The 14563-nt window shown below is 39.7% G+C and overlaps 1 protein-coding gene across 5 annotated transcripts in view; it reads left to right on the top strand.

The window, feature by feature from the left end:
• Positions 1–14563, top strand: part of CHRNA5 (cholinergic receptor nicotinic alpha 5 subunit) — a 76862-nt gene that overhangs the window by 9821 nt on the left and 52478 nt on the right. For 2 of the 5 annotated variants that reach the window (XM_055088154.1, XM_055088153.1), the window contains exon 2: positions 12796–12827. The exons of the other annotated variants lie outside the window; for them this stretch is intronic. The gene's annotated coding sequence lies outside the window, so the exon portion shown is untranslated. The remainder of the gene's footprint in view (positions 1–12795; positions 12828–14563) is intronic. 5 annotated transcript variants of the gene reach the window in all.

The following is a 14563-nucleotide window of genomic DNA, read 5'->3' as shown; positions in this document are numbered from 1 at the left end:
TTGAAGAACAAAGTGATGTTGAAAGAATGATGGAATTGCACACTTGCTCCTAATTGTTAATATGCTTTTGTGTAAAACTGCTGAAGTACTGTCTGGAATTGGGAGACCTGCCATTAATTTGCTGTGTTTCCTTGAGCATATTGCTTGACCTTGCTGAACCTTTAGTTCTCCATTTTTAAAATTAGAAGGTGGTAGTAGATGGATTTCAGGTCCTTCCAACTATAATTAATTTTATATTTACATTTTATTTTTTTCATATTCATCTCAGGATCTTAATAACTCTTCCTTATGCTTTTCTGTGAGCCAATCTCTAGGAAAAGAAAATGTCTAGTCTGCCAGCAGCCATACTTATTTGGCTGGTGGAAGGTTACAGAGCTATGAAAGATACTCAGGAGGCAATTTTGTCTGTATTAAAGTATAGATAATTAACTTAGTATATTAAGATAATACGAGCCTTTTAAACTGACCTGACCATGATTACGAGAGTGATTTATGGAAATTAGATAGTCATTAGTCAGTTATATTTCTTAGGTTTGTAGTTGTGTGACATTTTCAATGGTTGAATCTTTATTATTAGTATATGTAGTGGCTGAGTTCTGTTTCATTCAAAGGAAAATAAAATAATTATTTCATAGAAAATGAGAGCTATGAAAGATTCTTTTTCTTCTCACCTTTAGTCATTTTCATTAACATCTTAAGAAGCTAATAGAAATACACATAGAGCGACTGTCCTCTCTACTTTTGTTATGATTATATCCAAAAGAGTATCTGGATGCCTTATGTAAGGATATAAAATTTTCATGCAGTTTAATTTGAAATTAAAAATTATTTTTGTGGGCTTCCCTGGTGGTGCAGTGGTTGAGAGTCCGTCTGCCGATGCAGGGGACACGGGTTCGTGCCCCGGTCTGGGAAGATCCCACGTGCCGCGGAGCGGCTGGGCCCGTGAGCCTTGGCCGCTGAGCCTGCGCGTCCGGACCCTGTGCTCCGCAATGGGAGAGGCACAACAGTGAGAGGCCCGCGTACCGCAAAAAAAAAAAAAAAAAAATTATTTTTGTTTCCTTGCAAATACTAAGTATGCTCTATGAGCTAGACTAAGCACCTGGAAGATAGGGTTTTATTTGTGTATCTCCTGATACGTTAAAGACGAGTTTGTAAATGTAGCCAATGGATGGAACTTCGAAAAGGTTTTCAGTCATTTCTCAGAATAGGGTTTTTTTTAATCTACAATTAATCTACAAATTAGATCAAATAAGTAATTTTTATAATTAGGATATGAGTTTTTAGTACAGTAATTTAAGTACAAAACATTTTTCTTCTAATAGCATTATTTTTCTCCTCTAAGATTGCAATTAAATTCTTTCAGATGTAATTTTAAGTTTAATATTAAATAAGCATGTCTTGACAGTGAGAGTTGGTAAATACTGGAATAGTTTTGGAAGAAAGTTTACAATTTGTTTCTTTAGAAAACTGTTCTCCAGAACAGCATAGGTATTGTTTTATAATGACAATATAAAACTAGTCTGCTCTGTGACTAAAATTTTAATTTAAATGTTCTGTTTCCATTTTGGGGAAGGATGATATTATTTCTCCTGTGTTTAATTCAGTGACCTCATGTTCTTTTCTTCTAAAGAAGAATTATAAAATATAGCCTTTTACCAATAAAAATAGGAATTAAATATGAATATTTGAATTCTGACAAAAGGGACAATATGAACTTTTGATATTATATTTCTTTTTATTTTACAATCAACAGTGTATATATGGAGTTGGGCAAAACTGCTTTTCCTCTCAGTCAGCGCTTCTCAACCTCTGACATTTGGGGCTGGATATTTCTTTGTTATGGGAGATTGTCCTTTGCCTTGTAGGTTGTTTGGCAGGAAGCTTGGCCTCTATCCACGAGATGCCAGTAGCAGCCACCAAAAAATACCTCCAGATATTGTCAAATGGGCCTTTGGGGACAAAATTGTCTCCCTCTTCCCCCACCATTGAGAATCACTGCTCTAAGTCTTGTAGACCAGGACTCCTCAAACTTTAATGTGCACAGGAATCCTCTGGGGATGTTGTTATAATGCAGGCACTGGTTCAGAGGTGGGGCCTGAGGTTCTGCATTTCTCACAAGACCCCGAGTGATACGGATGCTGCTGGTCAGAGTACCACACTTTGAGTAGCAAGGTTGTAGACAGTTTCCCATTCATATGAATTGGATGGATTTTTAAGAGGATCCAGTGATAGTAACTATGGAAACAGAGAATTTACAATGAACTATAGCCCAAACAGGATAAAGCCAATAGAAGCTAAGCACTATCCCACCAGCCTAACAAATAGAGCTGTCTTCCCATTTCCATGTTTCCTTCCAGTTCCCACTATTCATTCATATTTGGACAATCCTAAGGAGGAAATTTGCAAGAGTCTTTTAAAAAAATTTTTTTAATTTTAATTTTTTTTATTTTAAGTTTATTTATTTTTGGCTGTGTTAGGTCTTTGTTGCTGTGCGTGGGCTTTCTCTAGTTGCTGCCAGCAGGGGCTACTCTTCGTTGCAGTGCGCAGGCTTCTCAGTGTGGTGGCTTCTCTTGTTGTGGAGCACGGGCTCTAGGCGCGCGGGCTTCAGTAGTTGTAGCGCACGGGCTTCATTGCTCCGCGGCATGTGGGATCTTCCTGGACCAGGGCTCGAACCTGTGTCCCCTGCATTGGCAGGCGGATTCTTAACCACTGCGCCCCCAGGGAAGCCCTGCAAGAGTCTCAATCAAGGTCACACAGGCTATAGTGAACTGAGGCAACTTCATGTTACATCGGGTGTTTTAGTTCATGACACTGTAAATATACTAGCTCATAATACATATTTATTGCCTGTTGAGAGGTGTCAGATTACGATAGTGAACTCTGCATTTATTCAATCTGATGATGCTTAAACTTCTAAAGTGTGCAAGTTGTCTCTTGAAAACTATTGACTGGACCTAAATTGAACACTGCCTAAGGTCATTTTCTTACTGCAAGTGTTCTGAGAGGGCAAGATGTTGAATTAGGTTTACTAAAGCATACCAGTTACAGAGAAACTTTATCCGATAATTCTGTGATAAAAATCAATAGAAAATATAATGAAAATCCTAGAGTGAAAAAAAAAACCCTCTGCATTTCATCTGTAACACTTAAAATAATGACTGGTAAGCATACCTATTTGCCACATTGAAAATGTTGGATATAGTATGCATTTCTTCTCATTTACAAAATGGTTGGTTATGTTCACTTTTTTATCTTGCTGTTGCTTAAAATAGCCCTCCTAGCACTGCTGCAGAGAGGATCTTTAAAAAAGGTATACAAGACACTTTTTGTTAACTTAAAAAACATACAAGCAGACTAGTAGAGAAAGATTACTCCAGGAATGCCTTAATTATGAATTGAGTATATATAATATATATCACTGTTACAGACCTTTTAGATACATTATCTTATTTCTAACTATGGTGACCTGTAAAGGAGAAAGGGAAGGCTATTGGCAGTAACCAGCAAAATTTAAAACATGTATACCTTGACTCAGCAGTTCTACTTCTGAGAGTCGGTGTCATAGAAGTCCTTGTACAAGGATGTTAACTACAGCATTTTTCCATTGTAGCATGGTTAGAAATAACCAAAAACTAAAGACTGTATAAATGCCTACCAGTGGTGAAAGCTTACATAAATTATGATACACCCATAATCCAGACCGCTTTGTGGCTTATGAAGAAAGAGTGAGCTGGATGGATGTACATTGACCTAGAGAACTGAATGACAAAAGCAAGTTGCAAAAGTTAAAAAGAAAACATTTGTTCTTCCTCTGTGTGTGTGTGTGTATGTATTTTAAGATGTGTACACAACAGACTTAACAGTGGTTAGCCTTGCAGGAAGGGAGATGAGGAGGAGAGGGAGATTTCCTATTCTTAATGTGCTTTTGGTTGGAATCTTTTTTTTTTTTTTAATTTTTTAAAAAAAATTAATTTATTTTATTTATTCTTTTTTTTTTTTTGGCTGCGTTGGGTCTTCGTTGCTGCGAGCCGGCTTTCTCTAGTTGCAGCGAGCCGGGGCTACTCTTCGCTGCGGTGCACAGGGGTTGGAATCTTTTTTTTTTTTTAATTTTTTAAAAAAAATTAATTTATTTATTCTTTTTTTTTTTTTTTTTTTTTTTTTTTGGCTGCGTTGGGTCTTCGTTGCTGCAAGCCGGCTTTCTCTAGTTGCAGCGAGCGGGGGCTACTCTTCGCTGCGGTGCACAGGCTTCTCATTGTGGTGGCTTCTCTTGTTGCAGAGCACGGGCTTTAGGCACGTGGGCTTCAGTAGTTGTGGCACGCGGGCTTCAGTAGTTGTGGCTCGCGCACTCTAGAGAGCAGGCTCAGTAGTTGTTGTGCACCGGCTTAGTTGCTCCGCGGCATGTGGGATCTTCCCGGACCAGGGCTCGAACCCGTGTTCCCTGCATTGGCAGGCGGATTCCTAACCACTGCGCCACCAGGGAAGCCCTTTTGGTTGGAATCTTGACAATGATCATGCATTACTTTTGTCATTAAAGTATTATTTTTCTTAAGATTTTTTAAAACGTGGACCATTTTAAAAGTCTTTACTGAATTTGTTACAATATTGCTTCTGTTTTTTATGTTTTGGTTTTTTGGCCACGAGGCAAGTGGAATCTTAGCTCCCTGACCAGGGATTGAACCCACACCCCCTGCATTGGAAGGTGAAGTCTTAACCACTGGACGGCCAGGGAAGTCCCTAAAGTATTATTCTGAGAGAGCACGGGCTTTAGGCACGTGGGCTTCAGTAGTTGTGGCACGCGGGCTTCAGTAGTTGTGGCTCGCGCACTCTAGAGAGCAGGCTCAGTAGTTGTTGTGCACCGGCTTAGTTGCTCCGCGGCATGTGGGATCTTCCCGGACCAGGGCTCGAACCCGTGTTCCCTGCATTGGCAGGCGGATTCCTAACCACTGCGCCACCAGGGAAGCCCTTTTGGTTGGAATCTTGTCAATGATCATGCATTACTTTTGTCATTAAAGTATTATTTTTCTTAAGATTTTTTAAAACGTGGACCATTTTAAAAGTCTTTACTGAATTTGTTACAATATTGCTTCTGTTTTTTATGTTTTGGTTTTTTGGCCACGAGGCAAGTGGAATCTTAGCTCCCTGACCAGGGATTGAACCCACACCCCCTGCATTGGAAGGTGAAGTCTTAACCACTGGACGGCCAGGGAAGTCCCTAAAGTATTATTCTGAGAACAGAAACAAATCTGGGTTCTAGTTCTACATCTGCTGCTTACTAGCTACTGTTAGACCAGTGACTCTCAACCAGGGGCAGTTTTGTGCATCCCTCCCTCCCCCGCACCAGGGGATATTTGGCAATGTTTGGCCATGTTTTGGGTTGTCACATTGAGGGGGTGGTATATGCAGTGGATGGAAGCCAGGGATGCTGCCAAACATCCTGTAGTGCATGGGACAACCCCCTGTAACAAAGAACTATCTAGCCCAAACTGTCAATAGTGTTGAGTTGAGAAATTCTTTGTTAGACTTCAGGGCTGCAGCCATGTTCATATATGCAGGGGGTGCCCTTCACATTGTGAGGTGTTCTCTGCATAGCCATACAGTTTATAATTATGATATGATGAAAGTAAATAAATATGCAAACTTGTCCCCAGGAAGGCAGGCACCAGAGTTTTCTGCTTTACCTCTGGCACCTAACAGAGGCTGGCATGGGAAGCAGAGACTCAACAATTGTTGAATGAATGAATGAGCTAAACTAGGTATTACATGTTAGGCTCTAATATACTCAGGTTGTAGCAGATGCTAAAGATTTAAGAAGAATTTATGGAAGAAACTTAAAATTATAGCAGGTGTTGTCTGTTAATTTATCTTTATCTAAAGATTGGCAAAGGACTTCTATTCATATTTAGCTGCAGAACACCTTGGCTGACTTTTTTCAATACTTTTTGATAAGAAAATCATGATTCTTCATGGAAGAATGCCAATAGAGGACACTATTGTGTCTTAGATTCTTCTTCCTAGAATTGGTTTTTAAAATCCTTATCTATTTAGTTACCTACCGAATTTAGTGGAACAAACGTTAAAAAGAGTTTTAAACTACCTTAGACACTACCTGACATAGGGAGATAATGTACTTTTTCATTTTTTCCGCATAACAGTGAGGCAGCAAAGCAGAAGTTATCCTTTTTATTAATGTTTTATAGTGGAAAAACTCAAACATACACAAAAATCCTCAAGTATAACAAACTCAAGAGTTCTTGCCGTACACGTTTAACAGTTTTCAGCATTTTGCCAACAGATATCCTCATTTCTGTAAATTAGAAAATGGGGGTCTTCCCTGGTGGCTCAGTGGTTAAGACTTTGCGCTCCCAATACAAGGGACCCAGTTTCGATCCCTGGTCAGGGAACTAGATCCTACATGCATGCCAGAACTAAGAGTTTGCATGCCACATCTAAGGAGCCCACTGGCTGCAACTAAGGAGCCCACAAGCTGCAACTAAGACCCAGTGCAACCAAATAAATAAATAAATATTAAAGAAAAAGAAAAGAAAATGGGGACATATGGAATTTAACACCTATTTAGTGGTGCCAAGTGTTCAAATTATGATTTTCAGCTTTGCGGTTTTGTGCCGTTTCTTAATCACCATACTAAAATTAAGGATCAAGGTTACATTTCTTTGAAAATATATGTGGTTTCAGTAAGTGACTTAAAAGTGAAATTTCTGGGGCTTCCCTGGTGGCGCAGTGGTTGAGAGTCCGCCTGCCGATGCAGGGGACACGGGTTCGTGCCCCGGTTCGGGAAGATCCCACATGCCGCGGAGCGGCTGGGCCCGTGAACCACGGCTGCTGAGCCTGCGCGTCCGGAGCCTGTGCTCCGCAACGGGAGAGGCCACAACAGTGAGAGGCCCGCGTACCGCAAAAAAAAAAAAAAAAAAAAAAAAGTGAAATTTCTTCGATGTCATTCTTTTAATTCCTCAAACTTGAGACAATACCAGAGTAATGATACTTGGAGTTACAAATGTATTTGTAAAACCCAAATATAAATTTCTCAGAGTTAATGACAGTATATATATTTGCACCTTTTACGTATTCAATTTAGTTTTTCTCTTGTATTTTTAACTACTTCAGAAGAATTGCCCATTAATTATTTTTGTTGTTGTTTTTGTCCTATTTTCAGTGTGTTTCACAGCTTGGTTCTCTTTGTTTTTCTGAGATATGTGATTGTGTGCTATTAGTAGGTTGGTATTCCAATTATTATTATTAGCTGTAAAGGATATAGACTTGAGGAGAACTATTCACTGAACTGTCATTGCACTGTGTTGAGAGTGCCTGATGCCACAGACATGTTCTTCCTTCTTTTTTTTTTTGCAAGGTCCTGTTGTCTAGAGTAATCTGTAGGGAGATGATCTTTCTTGGGCTATTGTGGAAGTTTTAGATAGAAATCAGTAGCTCTGCAGGCAGTGATTGCTTTTGTGGTAAAATTTTTGTGTGTTTGCCTTTTGAGGTCTATCAGTTATCATTACTTTAGCAATCATTTATGGACTAATAAGAATGACCCTGTGGTGGCATTTATAGGAACAATTTTATTTAATCCTCACAATAACCTTATTAGGTAGGTATTGTTTTAGACCAGTTTTACCGATGAAAAAACTAATATGCCAAGAAGTTAGGTAACTTGCCTTTAGGTCAGACAGTAAGTATTAGAGGCTAGATAGAACCCAACCTGTGGACTTAAAATCCTGAGTTCTTAGCCAGTATGTTATATTAACTCTCTTCATATTCAAATCTGAGTAAGACAAGGTCTCTCTTACTTCAAGAAGCTGTCTAGTGACTCATAATCCTTAACAGCAAAATTGTGTATCTCTTGTGACAGTTGCTTTCACAACCAATGATGAAATTCTGAATTATTAGAGATAAATGGGAATCATCAGATGGTACTGACTCCTTTACCCATTCATATATTCATTCAACAAATGGAGCATGTACTATGTGCCAGTATGTTGTTAGGTGATGGGCTTATGATGGTGAATAAAACACAGTACCTGCTGCCATTAGTTTCCACCACAGTGAGGAAGACAGACTTTAATCAAATACATCCAAGATTGTATAATTACACCCCAGATAAGGAACATGGTTCTCTGCAGAAGAACCTAATGGAGACTTTGGGGGCAGGACAGAGTCCTGAAGAAGTTGAGATCTGAAGGATGAGTAGGAGTTAGCTAGGTGAAGGGGAGGGAGGACATCTCAGAAGGGAAGAAGAGCACTCCTTACAGGAGGGAATAGTGTGGTGTGTTTGAGAAGCTGAACTGGCCGTGTAGCTGGAGAGAGCAAAGGGGAGAGGCTACAGGGGACAGATCGGGCGGCGTTTGGCCTTAAGGATTTTGGTCTATCTTAATGGAATGCTACAGAAGGATTTTAAGCCAGGGCATAATATCAGATTTGTGTTTTGAAAAGATCACTTGTGTATCAGTGCAGAGAACCAATTGGTGGGGGCTAAGAAACTGCGTGGGCACCACTTAGGGTAGTAGGCTTGCGCTTGTCCTGATGAGAGATGAAGATAGCAAGTGCTAGGTTGGTGGCCATGAGGCTGTTAAGAAATGGATGGATTTGAGAAATATTTAGGAGGTAAAATCAATAGTTTCCTTGTGGATTGGCAATGCAGGTGGTATGAAAGATGACTCCTAGGTTTTTAAGTTGTGGAACTAGGCAGATGCTGGGACCACTCACTGTGATGGGGAATACCATCAGGGCACCATTTTGGGGAAGATCATGAATTTGGTTTTGCTCATGTTGATTTCATATAGATTAGAGAACTGTGACATATGGAGGTTAACAGGTAACTAGTGGTGCTGAGTATTCAAATTAAAGCTTTCAGCTTTGTGGTTCTATGTCCCTTCCTCTTCACCATACTAAAATTAATGAGCGAGATTACATTTTTTTGAAACTACGTGAGGTTTCACTAAATGACTTGAAATTTTTTGGGAAATGAGTATTCAGGTGTGGACTGAGAGGAGAGGTCTGTATAGGAGATACAGATTCCATGAAAGCAATCTCTCTTTTTTCTTAAGCTTATTTTAGTTGTTGTACCCTTCAAAATGACCTTTTGGGATTCTCTGTTGTAAATTAATGGAGAACTAGAGTAGAATTTCTAGAATCTACACTGTTGAGTGCAATTTTATAAGCCTCCTGAAAAATTACTAAAAGTAATTGTTGGGTACCCTAAAAAAATTCCCTGCCAGAGTAAGGATTATATGTGCTTAAGCCAGTAGTTTCTGAAAGACTATGCTTGATTGTTGTTTCTGAAAGTGTGTCCTGAAAACACAAAGCATCCCTGCGGTCTATCAGGTGGTCAGCACTGGAATAATATTTTTTGCATACATTTTACATACTTGAAATGTAAGATTAATTGTGTTTTTTTAAAGATGTGTGTGCCATTGTGTTCTTAATGTTTGCATTTTTAAAGAATGTATATGTAACGAATTGTCCTTGCTAACATGTTAACGTTGTGGAGTTTCGCCAGGCTTCATGTAATTTAAGGGTAGTTATTGACATTAGCTATTGCATTATATTCCATCTTTTAAAAATGGATCAGTGGCTCGAAAATAGTGATGATGAATAGTAATGTACAATTCAGAATTCTGCTATAATGTAGTGTGTGTACAGAGTATAAATCTATATGTGTTGGGACAAATGTATCTGCAGATATGGTGATTTCACATGTACTCCCCGCAAAGGAAAGCAAAACAATGATTAGCTGGCAATCAGATTTCACCCTATCAGTAATCCATTCCCCAGTACCCAGGGGTTATTTTATTGTGAAACTTTGTCAAATAATGGCAGCCCGGAAAGCATTTGTGACATTTTCAAAGGATAGCAGCCTCACTGGTGAACCAGTTATTTTCTTGAATAAATATAAAATAACTTTACAGTACAAAATTGATGAATTTTGTTGCTGAAGAGAAGAGACCAAGATCCCAGAGACGACATTCAGAGTAGAATGAGTTCCATGCGCCCAAAAGGGCTTTAAGGCCTGCTAGTGGTAAGCAGCTTGTGAATCCAGGCACAAGTTATTCTGCTAGAAGAGAAAGCAGAGTGACTATTACTAAAGTCCCTTTATTAAATGACAATGCTAGGGACTTCCCTGGTGGCACAGTGGTTGGAAATCCGCCTGCCAGTGCAGGGGACACGGGTTCAAGCCCTAGTCTGGGAAGATCCCACATGCTGCAAAGCAGCTAGGCCCGTGTGCCACAAGTACTGAGCCTGCGCTCTAGAGCCCGCAAGCCACAACCACTGAAGCCCGGGCACCTAGAGCCCGTGCTCTGCAACAAGAGAAGCCGCCGCAATGAGAAGTCCACGCACCGCGAGAAATAGTAACGCCCGCTCGCCACAACTAGAGAAAGCCCGCGCACGGCAACAAAGACCCAGTGCAGCCAAAAATAAATAAATTTATTATAAATAAATAAATTAATTAATAAATGACAGTGCTAGATGTCGCAGGGTATTAATAGCATGCCAAGTGGAAGAGCTATTACTGTCACTTGTGTGCTTTCTGGTATTTTGCTTTTTGGTTAGACAAAACCACTAAATGCAGAGCACGAATCACCCTCTGGTTTATGCCTGGTACGTATGAGGGAGGTGTGCCAGGTGGCATTTTATTTTTATCCCTGGGAACTCAGGTTACAGAAGAAGAGATTTTAAATTTCTTTTGGATCCTTTTGTGATCTCTGATGTAGACTGGAAGAGTGTGTTGAGAACAGCTCTGACAGCACCAACTCTGTGGGCAGCAGGGAAGGGTGTAGCTCTGCAAGTAAGCGGTGTTGCGTGGTGTGGCCGGGTCCTGCACTTTCATTCACAGAGAGCAGCTGGTGGGGACAGCATGCTTCCTCATCTCGGTTCAGTGTTGAAGGAGATATTAAACAGTTGTGAATAAGAGCAGATCACAGGCACCAGGCATGTCTTTCAGCCTGGTGCATGAAGAAATGGGCACTCTGTGTAAGCCTCTGCTTTTCTGCATTGCACTGTCCTTGTTCTCAAGGGGAAAAGTGCACACATGAGTTCTTAAACTTGTGGGATTTGAGAGAAACATTTTTTTCATGACATTAATAATGCCATTTTTTCTGATTTCAGATGTTCTCAAGTAGCATAGCTCCTTGGTACAGTCATATCTTGAATAGTTAGAAGTGATCTATCAAATATAGTCTCGAGGATGTCAATGTGACAAGATAATATTTTTGAAATATTAATGCCCTGTTTATGTTGTTCCTGGTTTTTCCTTTTGCCTCTTGGCTCTTCCCCCTACCTGCTCAAGCTAGCTAATTCTGTGCTCATACTTCAGAGAAGGAACGTGATGTGCCAGCAGACAGTGGGTCTAGGAGTTCATTTTTGCCTTTTTCAGTTTCAAAAACGTGGACCGTAGAGGGCAACTTAGCATAGGCTACGTAATGTTAGAGCACAGCTTTTCCTTGATAGGAGGAAATAATTCCCTGGGCTTGCGGAGGAGGAAAAGACAGAAGAGATGGACAAGAGAAAGAGTCAGTAGGACTGGGCTTGAAGGACACTTGGATAGAAGCCTGTATAAAGCCCATATGATGCAGCACTCAAGGTCTTTTTTCAGTTCTCTGTTTTTTGTTTTTTTAATATTTATTTATTTATTTGGCTGCACCTTGTTTTAGTTGCGGCCCACGGGATCTTTGTTGCCGTGTGCAAGACCTTCATTGCAGCATGCAGGATCTTTTAGTTGTGGCATGTGGGGTCTAGTTCCCTGACCAGGGGTCGAACCTGGACCCCCTGCATTGGGAGCGTAGAGTCTTAACTGCTGGACCACCAGGGAAGTCCCCAGGTCCCTGTTTAAGTGGAATTTCCGGATCTACCAATGCTTGCTACCATTCCTGAGAGCTAGGATTTTCTTAACTAGTAGAAATGAAAAATAAGAAATCAGTTAACCAAGGGGCCTGACCTACGGCTCAAGCACGGATCATAAAGCTAGATGATGAAAGATGATAGCACCATCCACCTTACTACTAAGGTCCAGTTCTTACGTAAAAATATTTTTTCACTTTTATTCCAACAACTAAGTAATTTCAAAACTTTACCTAATGTCAGCAGTCTTCCTGTGTGCTGAACACACACTGAGATGTGGGAAAGTTTAAGAAACTTGTAGCCTATCTGAGGAGTGTGGCTACTTGAGAATTATTCTTTTCATTGAGTTTGGTATTTTCCCCCTTTCCTTTTTTGTACTCTCCCTTTCCCATCTCTTCTCTCTCCCTCCTTCCTTAACCCACATCAATATCCCCCCATATAACCCTTGTTAATTACCCTTGTTGATTTAGTATGCAAAATGCCATAATTTTCCTCAGGCGTATATAATTATTTAGGTAGATAGATATAGATAGATTTTAATAATTGATTATTTTACAAAAGTAGGATTACATTATAGTCTCTTTTCTATCCCTTTTTTCCCTTTAACAATGCCTTATGAAAATCCTGAAGCCTTTTGCTGTGTTTTGTTCAGTTCAAGTTTTTATTTGATGCAAACTTATTACAAACTCCTTGTTTTGTTGTTGAAATTTCAGATGCCATCTCTGTGGGTGATAGTTTCAATTGTAGTTTTTTTTAATAATTAAAAACTTTAATGGTGGTTTAAAAAATACATAACATAAAATTTACCATCTTAACCATTTTTAAGTTCAGTAATATTAAGTATATTCACATTGTTGTGCAACAGATCGCCAGAACTTTTTCATCTTGCAGAGCTGAAGCTCTATGCCCATTGAACAACTTTCCATTTCTTTCTTCCCCCAGGCCTGGCGAACCACATTCTACTTTCTGTTTCTGTGAGTTTGACTACTTTAGATACCTAATGTAAATGGAATCATGCAGTATTTATCTTTTTGTGACTAGCCTATTTCACTCAGCATAATGTCCTCAAGGTTCACCCATGTTGTAGCCTGTGTCAGAATTTCCTTCCTTTTTAAGGCTGAATAATATTCCATTCTGTGTATATATCACATTTTGTTTATCCATTCATCTATAGATGGACATTTGTGTTGCTTATACCTCTTGTAAATAAAGCTGCTATGTACATGGGTGTGCTAATATATCTCTTTAATACCCTGATTTCAGTTCTTTGGGAAATATACTTAGAATTGGAATTTGTGGATCATATGTAATTCTATTTTTAATATTTTTGGGAACTGCCATATTGTTTTCCATAGCGGCTGTACCATTTTACATTCCTACCAATGCTGTACAAGGGTTCTAACTTCTCTACATCCTTGCCAGCACTTGCTGTTTTCTGTTTCTTTAATAGTAGCCATCTTACTGGGTTTGAGGTGATATCTTGTGATTTTTCTTTTAAAGACGGTGTAGCTATCTTTTTTTTGTGTGTGTTTTTTTTTGGCTGTGTTGGGTCTTCATTGCTGCACATGGGCTTTCTCTAGTTGGGGCAAGCAGGGGCCACTCTTCGTTGCAGTGCGCAGGCTTCTCATTGCGGTGGTTCTCTTTTTGCAGAGCATGGGCTTTAGGTGCGTGGGCTTCAGTAGTTGTAGCATGTGGGCTCAGTAGTTACGGCACACGGGCCCTAGAGCCTGCAGGCTTTAGTAGTTGTGGCACATAGGCTTAGTTGCTCCACGGCAGGTTGGATCTTCCCGGTACAGGGATCAAACCCGTGTCCCCTGCATTGGCAGGCAGATTCTTAACCACTGCGCCACCAGGGAAGTCCCCATCTTGAGATTTTTGATTTACGTTTCTCTAATGATTAGTGATGTTGAACATCTTTTCATATGCTTGTTAGTCATTTTAATGTCATCTTTGCAGAAATGTGTATTCAAGTCCTTGGCTGATTTTTTAATAGGGTTACTTGGGGGTTTTGTTCTTGTTGAGTTGTAGGAGTTCTTTACATATTCTGGATATTATCTCCTTATCAGATATATGATTTGCAAATATTTTGTACCTTTCCAAATGTTGATTGCAAAGAGACTGTTTCGTATTATTATTTTTTAACATCTTTATTGGCGTATAATTGCTTTACAATGGTGTGTTAGTTTCTGCTTTATAACAAAGTGAATCAGATATACATATACATATATCCCCATATCTCCTCCCTCTTGCATCTCCCTCCCACCTTCCTCCCTATCCCACCCCTCTAGGTGGTCACAATGTCCTCAAGACCATTCTCTACGTCTGCATCTTTATTCCTGTCCTGCCCCTAGGTTCTTCAGAAACATTTTCTTTATTTTTTAGATTCCATATATATGTGTTAGCATACAGTATTTGTTTCTCTTTCTGACTTACTTCACTCTGTATGACAGACTCTAGGTCCACCCACCTCACTACAAATAACCCAATTTCGTTTCTTTTTATGGCTGAGTAATATTTCATTGTATATATGTGCCACATCTTCTTTATCCTTTCATCTGTTGATGGACAGTTAGGTTGCTTCCATGTCCTGGTTATTGTAAATAGAGCTGCAGTGAACACTGTGGTATATGACTCTTTTTGAATTATGGTTTTCTCAGGGTATGTGCCCAGTAGCGGGATTGCTGGGTCGTATGGTAGTTCTATTTTTAGT

The sequence above is a fragment of the Physeter macrocephalus genome, chromosome 11 (genome assembly GCF_002837175.3).
Source record: "Physeter macrocephalus isolate SW-GA chromosome 11, ASM283717v5, whole genome shotgun sequence".
Lineage (NCBI taxonomy): Eukaryota > Metazoa > Chordata > Mammalia > Artiodactyla > Physeteridae > Physeter > Physeter macrocephalus.
The sequence above is the reverse complement of the archived record's forward strand: the minus strand, read 5'-3'. Positions and strand labels throughout refer to the sequence as shown.